The sequence below is a fragment of the Pseudorca crassidens genome, chromosome 19, assembly GCF_039906515.1.
Source record: "Pseudorca crassidens isolate mPseCra1 chromosome 19, mPseCra1.hap1, whole genome shotgun sequence".
Taxonomy (NCBI): Eukaryota; Metazoa; Chordata; class Mammalia; order Artiodactyla; family Delphinidae; genus Pseudorca; species Pseudorca crassidens.
The window spans coordinates 25,071,437-25,084,115 of NC_090314.1; the positions used below are offsets into that span (position 1 = coordinate 25,071,437).

Below are 12,679 nucleotides of genomic sequence, written 5' to 3' on the forward strand. Positions count from 1 at the left end.
GCCCCCATTTGCTGCTGGTAAGTTCATTTTCCCAGTCTGGCTCCCGTGCAGAGAGGGCCTGGAGGCCGAGGTGGAAGGTAGCAGCGAGTTGGCCCACGCTTGGCCCTCCTGCGGTTGCCGCTTCAGCACCAGACTGTCATACACCTGGTAGTTGGCATTGCCTCCCGGGTTCCGGCTGAGTGGCATGAAGGTGGGCGGGGGTGGAGGGTGCTCGGTAGCCTGGACGTCGGGCAGGAGGTCAGAGGGGCGGAGGAGAAGCGCTGAGCTGGGAGCCGGGGCCCGCTGGTCCGAGGCCTCGGCCAGTACCGTGAGGGAGGCGGAGGTGGCCACAGGGCGCCGCAAGGGCAGGATCTCAGCCCATTCGGCCGCCGGGTGCCGCACCTCGTGGGGATCGCGGGAGTAATCCAAGTGTCCCGCGGAGGGATGCAGGCTGCGGTTGGACTCGCTGTGAGCACAGCTGGGGAGGCTACGTCTGTGGGCCGGTGGGGTGTCACGCTACCAGGCGTCGGGCCGGTAGACCCGAGGCACCAGAGCGGATGGAGGCTCAGAGCCCTCCAGACCCAGACTCCGCCGCGGGCCCAGTTGCCGTCCTTTCGGCCCGCGAGCCCCTCGACCTGCACCTGGCCGCCCCCACCGGCGCCCAGCCCCGGCGCCGCCACCTGTGTGCCGGTGTGTCCCTCCACAGCTCCCTCCGACAAAAGCCCCGCCCCACCACCACCCCGCCCCTCTGGCGTGTCACCGCGGCGGGGTGCGGGAGCGGGATCGAGGGCAGGGGCCGCTTCCCCGGGCCTGCCGGCCACCAGGGGGCGGGGTCCTGAGCTCGGCGGGGGGTGTGGGGGCAAGGGTGGCCTTGCCGGGGCTGAGGGGCCGTGGCGACTCAATGGAGGCTCCTGGTGGCTTCGGGCCGGCTGCTGTCGGGCAGGAGGGCCGGCCGGGCTGCGGCCGGGCTGCGCCTAGCGCCGCGTGGGCGGGCAGGGCCGATGCCCAAGGGACCGCGGGCCCCGGGCCCTGAAGCCTCCGGGGCCACGTCCCTGTGAGCGACGTGCGGGATCTTGGGCGGGGCGCCAAGCGCCGAAGGGTTTGCTGGGTCAGGGCCGCCCTGGGCTGGGAGGTGGTCGCCAAACCCTCCGCCGCCGCCCGATACCCGAGACCTCCGTTCCCCCTGCCTGGGCGGGCGAGGGGGCCCTGCCGGGGCGGGCCGGCCGCCAGGCTGGCGTTAAGGCGCCAGCGCCAGCGAAACTGGGCCTCAAGAGGCAGCCGTCGGCCTCCGCCCCCGTCTACGGCCATACCATCCTGAACGCGCCCGATCTCGTCTGATCTCGGAAGCTAAGCAGGGTCGGGCCTGGTTAGTACTTGGATGGGAGACCGCCTGGGAATACCGGGTGCTGTAGGCTTTTTGCCTCCCGCTCCGCCCGCCTTCTCCTTTACTCGCCCGCGGCGGGGGGGCCGCCGGCTCCGCCCCCGCCGAGCCCCGCTGCAGGCAGTAGGCAAGGTGGTTTACCTGCCCGAGCAGGAAGCTTGGGCGATGGCAGAAGTGGGAAGAAACTCTTGAGCACAGGTTCTTGGGATCCACGGAGCAGCGCATGCACATGCGATGGGTGCCTACACAGCTGGCTTGCTTGTCTGTGGGGAAAGGCGAGATGGGTCAGGGCCTGGGTTCCTGAGGGGCTGAGAATCAAGGCAGGGATAGAAGAAAGGGGACAGGCCCACATCCCCTGAACCCACGCCGGCGCCCACTCACCTTTGTGGAAAATACGATTGAAAAGTGCCCTCAAGAATCTCTTCAGATGCCTCCAGAGTTGAGGGAAGAAGGGGAGGGGGGAGGCCGGGAGCAGGGTGAGCCCTGAAATCCAACCCTTGTCCGGTCACACCCCAGCAGCCCTCCCACCTCAGCCCCTTCAAGACCCCAGGGCTCCCCCAACCGCGCTGCACAGATCCTGCCCTGACCATAGTCACCATGTTGATCCCCACGTTGAGCAAGATGAAGCTGACCGGGATCAGAAGAATTGAGTATCCTTGCTCCTGGCATTTCCTGGGGATGGGGCCAGTGAACGGCTCGGCTCGGTAGTAGTTTCGCTCACCCATGGCCGTTGGTCCCAGGACTGCCTGGGCCCTCTGCCCTCCAGTTTTAACTGGGAGCCAGACTGGGTCATAATGGGGCAGGTGGTGAGGTCACAGTGAGGGAGGGGGATGAAAAGGAGGGCCCAGAGTGGCATTCCCTGGTAACCAGGGTCAGGTAAGCTGAGCCTGGACAGTCAAACAGGGCCCGGTGGCCGGCATACATCCCCTCGAGCGGTCATTCATTCGCTCACCGCCCGCTGACTCACTTGTTCAAATGACACATTGCGTCTCTTGGCCCCTCTTGAGACTAGGAAGACCTTGGCCTCAGAGGCCTGCTGAAGGCCTGGCTGGAGTCCAGAGCCTCAGCCTTCTTCATGCCCTTCACTGGGCCTGGAGCTGGACCTGCCCAGATGTGGAACCTCCCAGTTTGGAAGCAACTTCTTGTATGAGGCTCTCTGTGGACAGGGACAGCTGAGACACAGAGGAGGTGCCCAGAGACCAGGGGTTTGGAGTCTGCAGCTGCAGATGTACTTAGTGCATGGTATAGGACCAGGAGGGGCCTGCTGGCACAACTGTGGCCACTAAACCAAAGGGTCCCTCAGGCCAAGAAGGGGACACTGGCTTCTTATTGCAGGAAGCCAAGCGCAGGGACCCAGGCTGGCAGAAGGAGTGGCGCTTCCAAGCCACAGACCACCAATGTTTCCTGGACTCTGGCGCTCTTTATTCCTCTCTCCATGCCCTGCCGCCCCCTGCCCCTGCCTCCATTTGCTGCTGGTAAGTTCATTTTCCCAGTCTGGCTCCCGTGCAGAGAGGGCCTGGAGGCCGAGGTGGAAGGTAGCAGCGAGTTGGCCCACGCTTGGCCCTCCTGCGGTTGCCGCTTCAGCACCAGACTGTCATACACCTGGTAGTTGGCATTGCCTCCCGGGTTCCGGCTGAGTGGCATGAAGGTGGGCGGGGGTGGAGGGTGCTCGGTAGCCTGGACGTCGGGCAGGAGGTGAGAGGGGCGGAGGAGCAGCGCTGAGCTGGGAGCCGGGGCCCGCTGGTCCGAGGCCTCGGCCAGTACCGTGAGGGAGGCGGAGGTGGCCACAGGGCGCCGCAAGGGCAGGATCTCAGCCCATTCGGCCGCCGGGTGCCGCACCTCGTGGGGATCGCGGGAGTAATCCAAGTGTCCCGCGGAGGGATGCAGGCTGCGGTTGGACTCGCTGTGAGCACAGCTGGGGAGGCTACGTCTGTGGGCCGGTGGGGTGTCACGCTACCAGGCGTCGGGCCGGTAGACCCGAGGCACCAGAGCGGATGGAGGCTCAGAGCCCTCCAGACCCAGACTCCGCCGCGGGCCCAGTTGCCGTCCTTTCGGCCCGCGAGCCCCTCGACCTGCACCTGGCCGCCCCCACCGGCGCCCAGCCCCGGCGCCGCCACCTGTGTGCCGGTGTGTCCCTCCACAGCTCCCTCCGACAAAAGCCCCGCCCCACCACCACCCCGCCCCTCTGGCGTGTCACCGCGGCCGGGTGCGGGAGCGGGATCGAGGGCAGGGGCCGCTTCCCCGGGCCTGCCGGCCACCAGGGGCGGGGTCCTGAGCTCGGCGGGGGGTGTGGGGGCAAGGGTGGCCTTGCCGGGGCTGAGGGGCCGTGGCGACTCAATGGAGGCTCCCGGTGGCTTCGGGCCGGCTGCTGTCGGGCAGGAGGGCCGGCCGGGCTGCGGTCGGGCTGCGCCTAGCGCCGCGTGGGCGGGCAGGGCCGATGCCCAAGGGACCGCGGGCCCCGGGCCCTGAAGCCTCTGGGGCCACGTCCCTGTGAGCGACGTGCGGGATCTTGGGCGGGGCGCCAAGCGCCGAAGGGTTTGCTGGGTCAGGGCCGCCCTGGGCTGGGAGGTGGTCGCCAAACCCTCCGCCGCCGCCCGATACCCGAGACCTCCGTTCCCCCTGCCTGGGCGGGCGAGGGGGCCCTGCCGGGGCGGGCCGGCCGCCAGGCTGGCGTTAAGGCGCCAGCGCCAGCGAAACTGGGCCTCAAGAGGCAGCCGTCGGCCCCCGCCCCCGTCTACGGCCATACCACCCTGAACGCGCCCGATCTCGTCTGATCTCGGAAGCTAAGCAGGGTCGGGCCTGGTTAGTACTTGGATGGGAGACCGCCTGGGAATACCGGGTGCTGTAGGCTTTTTGCCTCCCGCTCCGCCCGCCTTCTCCTTTACTCGCCCGCGGCGGGGGGGCCGCCGGCTCCGCCCCCGCCGAGCCCCGCTGCAGGCAGTAGGCAAGGTGGTTTACCTGCCCGAGCAGGAAGCTTGGGCGATGGCAGAAGTGGGAAGAAACTCTTGAGCACAGGTTCTTGGGATCCACGGAGCAGCGCATGCACATGCGATGGGTGCCTACACAGCTGGCTTGCTTGTCTGTGGGGAAAGGCGAGATGGGTCAGGGCCTGGGTTCCTGAGGGGCTGAGAATCAAGGCAGGGATAGAAGAAAGGGGACAGGCCCACATCCCCTGAACCCACGCCGGCGCCCACTCACCTTTGTGGAAAATACGATTGAAAAGTGCCCTCAAGAATCTCTTCAGATGCCTCCAGAGTTGAGGGAAGAAGGGGAGGGGGGAGGCCGGGAGCAGGGTGAGCCCTGAAATCCAACCCTTGTCCGGTCACACCCCAGCAGCCCTCCCACCTCAGCCCCTTCAAGACCCCAGGGCTCCCCCAACCGCACTGCACAGATCCTGCCCTGACCATAGTCACCATGTTGATCCCCACGTTGAGCAAGATGAAGCTGACCGGGATCAGAAGAATTGAGTATCCTTGCTCCTGGCATTTCCTGGGGATGGGGCCAGTGAACGGCTCGGCTCGGTAGTAGTTTCGCTCACCCATGGCCGTTGGTCCCAGGACTGCCTGGGCCCTCTGCCCTCCAGTTTTAACTGGGAGCCAGACTGGGTCATAATGGGGCAGGTGGTGAGGTCACAGTGAGGGAGGGGGATGAAAAGGAGGGCCCAGAGTGGCATTCCCTGGTAACCAGGGTCAGGTAAGCTGAGCCTGGACAGTCAAACAGGGCCCGGTGGCCGGCATACATCCCCTCGAGCGGTCATTCATTCGCTCACCGCCCGCTGACTCACTTGTTCAAATGACACATTGCGTCTCTTGGCCCCTCTTGAGACTAGGAAGACCTTGGCCTCAGAGGCCTGCTGAAGGCCTGGCTGGAGTCCAGAGCCTCAGCCTTCTTCATGCCCTTCACTGGGCCTGGAGCTGGACCTGCCCAGATGTGGAACCTCCCAGTTTGGAAGCAACTTCTTGTATGAGGCTCTCTGTGGACAGGGACAGCTGAGACACAGAGGAGGTGCCCAGAGACCAGGGGTTTGGAGTCTGCAGCTGCAGATGTACTTAGTGCATGGTATAGGACCAGGAGGGGCCTGCTGGCACAACTGTGGCCACTAAACCAAAGGGACCCTCAGGCCAAGAAGGGGACACTGGCTTCTTATTGCAGGAAGCCAAGCGCAGGGACCCAGGCTGGCAGAAGGAGTGGCGCTTCCAAGCCACAGACCACCAATGTTTCCTGGACTCTGGCGCTCTTTATTCCTCTCTCCATGCCCTGCCGCCCCCTGCCCCTGCCCCCATTTGCTGCTGGTAAGTTCATTTTCCCAGTCTGGCTCCCGTGCAGAGAGGGCCTGGAGGCCGAGGTGGAAGGTAGCAGCGAGTTGGCCCACGCTTGGCCCTCCTGCGGTTGCCGCTTCAGCACCAGACTGTCATACACCTGGTAGTTGGCATTGCCTCCCGGGTTCCGGCTGAGTGGCATGAAGGTGGGCGGGGGTGGAGGGTGCTCGGTAGCCTGGACGTCGGGCAGGAGGTCAGAGGGGCGGAGGAGCAGCGCTGAGCTGGGAGCCGGGGCCCGCTGGTCCGAGGCCTCGGCCAGTACCGTGAGGGAGGCGGAGGTGGCCACAGGGCGCCGCAAGGGCAGGATCTCAGCCCATTCGGCCGCCGGGTGCCGCACCTCGTGGGGATCGCGGGAGTAATCCAAGTGTCCCGCGGAGGGATGCAGGCTGCGGTTGGACTCGCTGTGAGCACAGCTGGGGAGGCTACGTCTGTGGGCCGGTGGGGTGTCACGCTACCAGGCGTCGGGCCGGTAGACCCAAGGCACCAGAGCGGATGGAGGCTCAGAGCCCTCCAGACCCAGACTCCGCCGCGGGCCCAGTTGCCGTCCTTTCGGCCCGCGAGCCCCTCGACCTGCACCTGGCCGCCCCCACCGGCGCCCAGCCCCGGCGCCGCCACCTGTGTGCCGGTGTGTCCCTCCACAGCTCCCTCCGACAAAAGCCCCGCCCCACCACCACGCCGCCCCTCTGGCGTGTCACCGCGGCGGGGTGCGGGAGCGGGATCGAGGGCAGGGGCCGCTTCCCCGGGCCTGCCGGCCACCAGGGGGCGGGGTCCTGAGCTCGGCGGGGGGTGTGGGGGCAAGGGTGGCCTTGCCGGGGCTGAGGGGCCGTGGCGACTCAATGGAGGCTCCTGGTGGCTTCGGGCCGGCTGCTGTCGGGCAGGAGGGCCGGCCGGGCTGCGGCCGGGCTGCGCCTAGCGCCGCGTGGGCGGGCAGGGCCGATGCCCAAGGGACCGCGGGCCCCGGGCCCTGAAGCCTCCGGGGCCACGTCCCTGTGAGCGACGTGCGGGATCTTGGGCGGGGCGCCAAGCGCCGAAGGGTTTGCTGGGTCAGGGCCGCCCTGGGCTGGGAGGTGGTCGCCAAACCCTCCGCCGCCGCCCGATACCCGAGACCTCCGTTCCCCCTGCCTGGGCGGGCGAGGGGGCCCTGCCGGGGCGGGCCGGCCGCCAGGCTGGCGTTAAGGCGCCAGCGCCAGCGAAACTGGGCCTCAAGAGGCAGCCGTCGGCCTCCGCCCCCGTCTACGGCCATACCATCCTGAACGCGCCCGATCTCGTCTGATCTCGGAAGCTAAGCAGGGTCGGGCCTGGTTAGTACTTGGATGGGAGACCGCCTGGGAATACCGGGTGCTGTAGGCTTTTTGCCTCCCGCTCCGCCCGCCTTCTCCTTTACTCGCCCGCGGCGGGGGGGCCGCCGGCTCCGCCCCCGCCGAGCCCCGCTGCAGGCAGTAGGCAAGGTGGTTTACCTGCCCGAGCAGGAAGCTTGGGCGATGGCAGAAGTGGGAAGAAACTCTTGAGCACAGGTTCTTGGGATCCACGGAGCAGCGCATGCACATGCGATGGGTGCCTACACAGCTGGCTTGCTTGTCTGTGGGGAAAGGCGAGATGGGTCAGGGCCTGGGTTCCTGAGGGGCTGAGAATCAAGGCAGGGATAGAAGAAAGGGGACAGGCCCACATCCCCTGAACCCACGCCGGCGCCCACTCACCTTTGTGGAAAATACGATTGAAAAGTGCCCTCAAGAATCTCTTCAGATGCCTCCAGAGTTGAGGGAAGAAGGGGAGGGGGGAGGCCGGGAGCAGGGTGAGCCCTGAAATCCAACCCTTGTCCGGTCACACCCCAGCAGCCCTCCCACCTCAGCCCCTTCAAGACCCCAGGGCTCCCCCAACCGCGCTGCACAGATCCTGCCCTGACCATAGTCACCATGTTGATCCCCACGTTGAGCAAGATGAAGCTGACCGGGATCAGAAGAATTGAGTATCCTTGCTCCTGGCATTTCCTGGGGATGGGGCCAGTGAACGGCTCGGCTCGGTAGTAGTTTCGCTCACCCATGGCCGTTGGTCCCAGGACTGCCTGGGCCCTCTGCCCTCCAGTTTTAACTGGGAGCCAGACTGGGTCATAATGGGGCAGGTGGTGAGGTCACAGTGAGGGAGGGGGATGAAAAGGAGGGCCCAGAGTGGCATTCCCTGGTAACCAGGGTCAGGTAAGCTGAGCCTGGACAGTCAAACAGGGCCCGGTGGCCGGCATACATCCCCTCGAGCGGTCATTCATTCGCTCACCGCCCGCTGACTCACTTGTTCAAATGACACATTGCGTCTCTTGGCCCCTCTTGAGACTAGGAAGACCTTGGCCTCAGAGGCCTGCTGAAGGCCTGGCTGGAGTCCAGAGCCTCAGCCTTCTTCATGCCCTTCACTGGGCCTGGAGCTGGACCTGCCCAGATGTGGAACCTCCCAGTTTGGAAGCAACTTCTTGTATGAGGCTCTCTGTGGACAGGGACAGCTGAGACACAGAGGAGGTGCCCAGAGACCAGGGGTTTGGAGTCTGCAGCTGCAGATGTACTTAGTGCATGGTATAGGACCAGGAGGGGCCTGCTGGCACAACTGTGGCCACTAAACCAAAGGGTCCCTCAGGCCAAGAAGGGGACACTGGCTTCTTATTGCAGGAAGCCAAGCGCAGGGACCCAGGCTGGCAGAAGGAGTGGCGCTTCCAAGCCACAGACCACCAATGTTTCCTGGACTCTGGCGCTCTTTATTCCTCTCTCCATGCCCTGCCGCCCCCTGCCCCTGCCTCCATTTGCTGCTGGTAAGTTCATTTTCCCAGTCTGGCTCCCGTGCAGAGAGGGCCTGGAGGCCGAGGTGGAAGGTAGCAGCGAGTTGGCCCACGCTTGGCCCTCCTGCGGTTGCCGCTTCAGCACCAGACTGTCATACACCTGGTAGTTGGCATTGCCTCCCGGGTTCCGGCTGAGTGGCATGAAGGTGGGCGGGGGTGGAGGGTGCTCGGTAGCCTGGACGTCGGGCAGGAGGTGAGAGGGGCGGAGGAGCAGCGCTGAGCTGGGAGCCGGGGCCCGCTGGTCCGAGGCCTCGGCCAGTACCGTGAGGGAGGCGGAGGTGGCCACAGGGCGCCGCAAGGGCAGGATCTCAGCCCATTCGGCCGCCGGGTGCCGCACCTCGTGGGGATCGCGGGAGTAATCCAAGTGTCCCGCGGAGGGATGCAGGCTGCGGTTGGACTCGCTGTGAGCACAGCTGGGGAGGCTACGTCTGTGGGCCGGTGGGGTGTCACGCTACCAGGCGTCGGGCCGGTAGACCCGAGGCACCAGAGCGGATGGAGGCTCAGAGCCCTCCAGACCCAGACTCCGCCGCGGGCCCAGTTGCCGTCCTTTCGGCCCGCGAGCCCCTCGACCTGCACCTGGCCGCCCCCACTGGCGCCCAGCCCCGGCGCCGCCACCTGTGTGCCGGTGTGTCCCTCCACAGCTCCCTCCGACAAAAGCCCCGCCCCACCACCACCCCGCCCCTCTGGCGTGTCACCGCGGCCGGGTGCGGGAGCGGGATCGAGGGCAGGGGCCGCTTCCCCGGGCCTGCCGGCCACCAGGGGCGGGGTCCTGAGCTCGGCGGGGGGTGTGGGGGCAAGGGTGGCCTTGCCGGGGCTGAGGGGCCGTGGCGACTCAATGGAGGCTCCCGGTGGCTTCGGGCCGGCTGCTGTCGGGCAGGAGGGCCGGCCGGGCTGCGGCCGGGCTGCGCCTAGCGCCGCGTGGGCGGGCAGGGCCGATGCCCAAGGGACCGCGGGCCCCGGGCCCTGAAGCCTCTGGGGCCACGTCCCTGTGAGCGACGTGCGGGATCTTGGGCGGGGCGCCAAGCGCCGAAGGGTTTGCTGGGTCAGGGCCGCCCTGGGCTGGGAGGTGGTCGCCAAACCCTCCGCCGCCGCCCGATACCCGAGACCTCCGTTCCCCCTGCCTGGGCGGGCGAGGGGGCCCTGCCGGGGCGGGCCGGCCGCCAGGCTGGCGTTAAGGCGCCAGCGCCAGCGAAACTGGGCCTCAAGAGGCAGCCGTCGGCCCCCGCCCCCGTCTACGGCCATACCACCCTGAACGCGCCCGATCTCGTCTGATCTCGGAAGCTAAGCAGGGTCGGGCCTGGTTAGTACTTGGATGGGAGACCGCCTGGGAATACCGGGTGCTGTAGGCTTTTTGCCTCCCGCTCCGCCCGCCTTCTCCTTTACTCGCCCGCGGCGGGGGGGCCGCCGGCTCCGCCCCCGCCGAGCCCCGCTGCAGGCAGTAGGCAAGGTGGTTTACCTGCCCGAGCAGGAAGCTTGGGCGATGGCAGAAGTGGGAAGAAACTCTTGAGCACAGGTTCTTGGGATCCACGGAGCAGCGCATGCACATGCGATGGGTGCCTACACAGCTGGCTTGCTTGTCTGTGGGGAAAGGCGAGATGGGTCAGGGCCTGGGTTCCTGAGGGGCTGAGAATCAAGGCAGGGATAGAAGAAAGGGGACAGGCCCACATCCCCTGAACCCACGCCGGCGCCCACTCACCTTTGTGGAAAATACGATTGAAAAGTGCCCTCAAGAATCTCTTCAGATGCCTCCAGAGTTGAGGGAAGAAGGGGAGGGGGGAGGCCGGGAGCAGGGTGAGCCCTGAAATCCAACCCTTGTCCGGTCACACCCCAGCAGCCCTCCCACCTCAGCCCCTTCAAGACCCCAGGGCTCCCCCAACCGCACTGCACAGATCCTGCCCTGACCATAGTCACCATGTTGATCCCCACGTTGAGCAAGATGAAGCTGACCGGGATCAGAAGAATTGAGTATCCTTGCTCCTGGCATTTCCTGGGGATGGGGCCAGTGAACGGCTCGGCTCGGTAGTAGTTTCGCTCACCCATGGCCGTTGGTCCCAGGACTGCCTGGGCCCTCTGCCCTCCAGTTTTAACTGGGAGCCAGACTGGGTCATAATGGGGCAGGTGGTGAGGTCACAGTGAGGGAGGGGGATGAAAAGGAGGGCCCAGAGTGGCATTCCCTGGTAACCAGGGTCAGGTAAGCTGAGCCTGGACAGTCAAACAGGGCCCGGTGGCCGGCATACATCCCCTCGAGCGGTCATTCATTCGCTCACCGCCCGCTGACTCACTTGTTCAAATGACACATTGCGTCTCTTGGCCCCTCTTGAGACTAGGAAGACCTTGGCCTCAGAGGCCTGCTGAAGGCCTGGCTGGAGTCCAGAGCCTCAGCCTTCTTCATGCCCTTCACTGGGCCTGGAGCTGGACCTGCCCAGATGTGGAACCTCCCAGTTTGGAAGCAACTTCTTGTATGAGGCTCTCTGTGGACAGGGACAGCTGAGACACAGAGGAGGTGCCCAGAGACCAGGGGTTTGGAGTCTGCAGCTGCAGATGTACTTAGTGCATGGTATAGGACCAGGAGGGGCCTGCTGGCACAACTGTGGCCACTAAACCAAAGGGACCCTCAGGCCAAGAAGGGGACACTGGCTTCTTATTGCAGGAAGCCAAGCGCAGGGACCCAGGCTGGCAGAAGGAGTGGCGCTTCCAAGCCACAGACCACCAATGTTTCCTGGACTCTGGCGCTCTTTATTCCTCTCTCCATGCCCTGCCGCCCCCTGCCCCTGCCCCCATTTGCTGCTGGTAAGTTCATTTTCCCAGTCTGGCTCCCGTGCAGAGAGGGCCTGGAGGCCGAGGTGGAAGGTAGCAGCGAGTTGGCCCACGCTTGGCCCTCCTGCGGTTGCCGCTTCAGCACCAGACTGTCATACACCTGGTAGTTGGCATTGCCTCCCGGGTTCCGGCTGAGTGGCATGAAGGTGGGCGGGGGTGGAGGGTGCTCGGTAGCCTGGACGTCGGGCAGGAGGTCAGAGGGGCGGAGGAGCAGCGCTGAGCTGGGAGCCGGGGCCCGCTGGTCCGAGGCCTCGGCCAGTACCGTGAGGGAGGCGGAGGTGGCCACAGGGCGCCGCAAGGGCAGGATCTCAGCCCATTCGGCCGCCGGGTGCCGCACCTCGTGGGGATCGCGGGAGTAATCCAAGTGTCCCGCGGAGGGATGCAGGCTGCGGTTGGACTCGCTGTGAGCACAGCTGGGGAGGCTACGTCTGTGGGCCGGTGGGGTGTCACGCTACCAGGCGTCGGGCCGGTAGACCCGAGGCACCAGAGCGGATGGAGGCTCAGAGCCCTCCAGACCCAGACTCCGCCGCGGGCCCAGTTGCCGTCCTTTCGGCCCGCGAGCCCCTCGACCTGCACCTGGCCGCCCCCACCGGCGCCCAGCCCCGGCGCCGCCACCTGTGTGCCGGTGTGTCCCTCCACAGCTCCCTCCGACAAAAGCCCCGCCCCACCACCACCCCGCCCCTCTGGCGTGTCACCGCGGCCGGGTGCGGGAGCGGGATCGAGGGCAGGGGCCGCTTCCCCGGGCCTGCCGGCCACCAGGGGCGGGGTCCTGAGCTCGGCGGGGGGTGTGGGGGCAAGGGTGGCCTTGCCGGGGCTGAGGGGCCGTGGCGACTCAATGGAGGCTCCCGGTGGCTTCGGGCCGGCTGCTGTCGGGCAGGAGGGCCGGCCGGGCTGCGGCCGGGCTGCGCCTAGCGCCGCGTGGGCGGGCAGGGCCGATGCCCAAGGGACCGCGGGCCCCGGGCCCTGAAGCCTCTGGGGCCACGTCCCTGTGAGCGACGTGCGGGATCTTGGGCGGGGCGCCAAGCGCCGAAGGGTTTGCTGGGTCAGGGCCGCCCTGGGCTGGGAGGTGGTCGCCAAACCCTCCGCCGCCGCCCGATACCCGAGACCTCCGTTCCCCCTGCCTGGGCGGGCGAGGGGGCCCTGCCGGGGCGGGCCGGCCGCCAGGCTGGCGTTAAGGCGCCAGCGCCAGCGAAACTGGGCCTCAAGAGGCAGCCGTCGGCCCCCGCCCCCGTCTACGGCCATACCACCCTGAACGCGCCCGATCTCGTCTGATCTCGGAAGCTAAGCAGGGTCGGGCCTGGTTAGTACTTGGATGGGAGACCGCCTGGGAATACCGGGTGCTGTAGGCTTTTTGCCTCCCGCTCC

At 66.8% G+C, this 12,679-nt stretch overlaps 5 non-coding genes across 5 annotated transcripts; all 5 read left to right on the forward strand.

Annotated features, from left to right (window-relative positions):
* Positions 1 to 1,275: 1,275 nt before the first annotated feature.
* On the forward strand, positions 1,276 to 1,394 carry LOC137213527 (5S ribosomal RNA). Its single transcript, XR_010938164.1, has one exon. It is a non-coding gene; the product is annotated as a 5S ribosomal RNA (ribosomal RNA).
* A 2,698-nt stretch (positions 1,395 to 4,092) lies between these two features.
* On the forward strand, positions 4,093 to 4,211 carry LOC137213346 (5S ribosomal RNA). The gene has a single exon (XR_010937986.1). It is a non-coding gene; the product is annotated as a 5S ribosomal RNA (ribosomal RNA).
* Positions 4,212 to 6,910: 2,699 nt separating this feature from the next.
* On the forward strand, positions 6,911 to 7,029 carry LOC137213528 (5S ribosomal RNA). Its single transcript, XR_010938165.1, has one exon. It is a non-coding gene; the product is annotated as a 5S ribosomal RNA (ribosomal RNA).
* A 2,698-nt stretch (positions 7,030 to 9,727) lies between these two features.
* Positions 9,728 to 9,846, forward strand: LOC137213347 (5S ribosomal RNA). Its single transcript, XR_010937987.1, has one exon. It is a non-coding gene; the product is annotated as a 5S ribosomal RNA (ribosomal RNA).
* A 2,698-nt stretch (positions 9,847 to 12,544) lies between these two features.
* LOC137213348 (5S ribosomal RNA) lies at positions 12,545 to 12,663 on the forward strand. Its single transcript, XR_010937988.1, has one exon. It is a non-coding gene; the product is annotated as a 5S ribosomal RNA (ribosomal RNA).
* Positions 12,664 to 12,679: the final 16 nt, after the last annotated feature.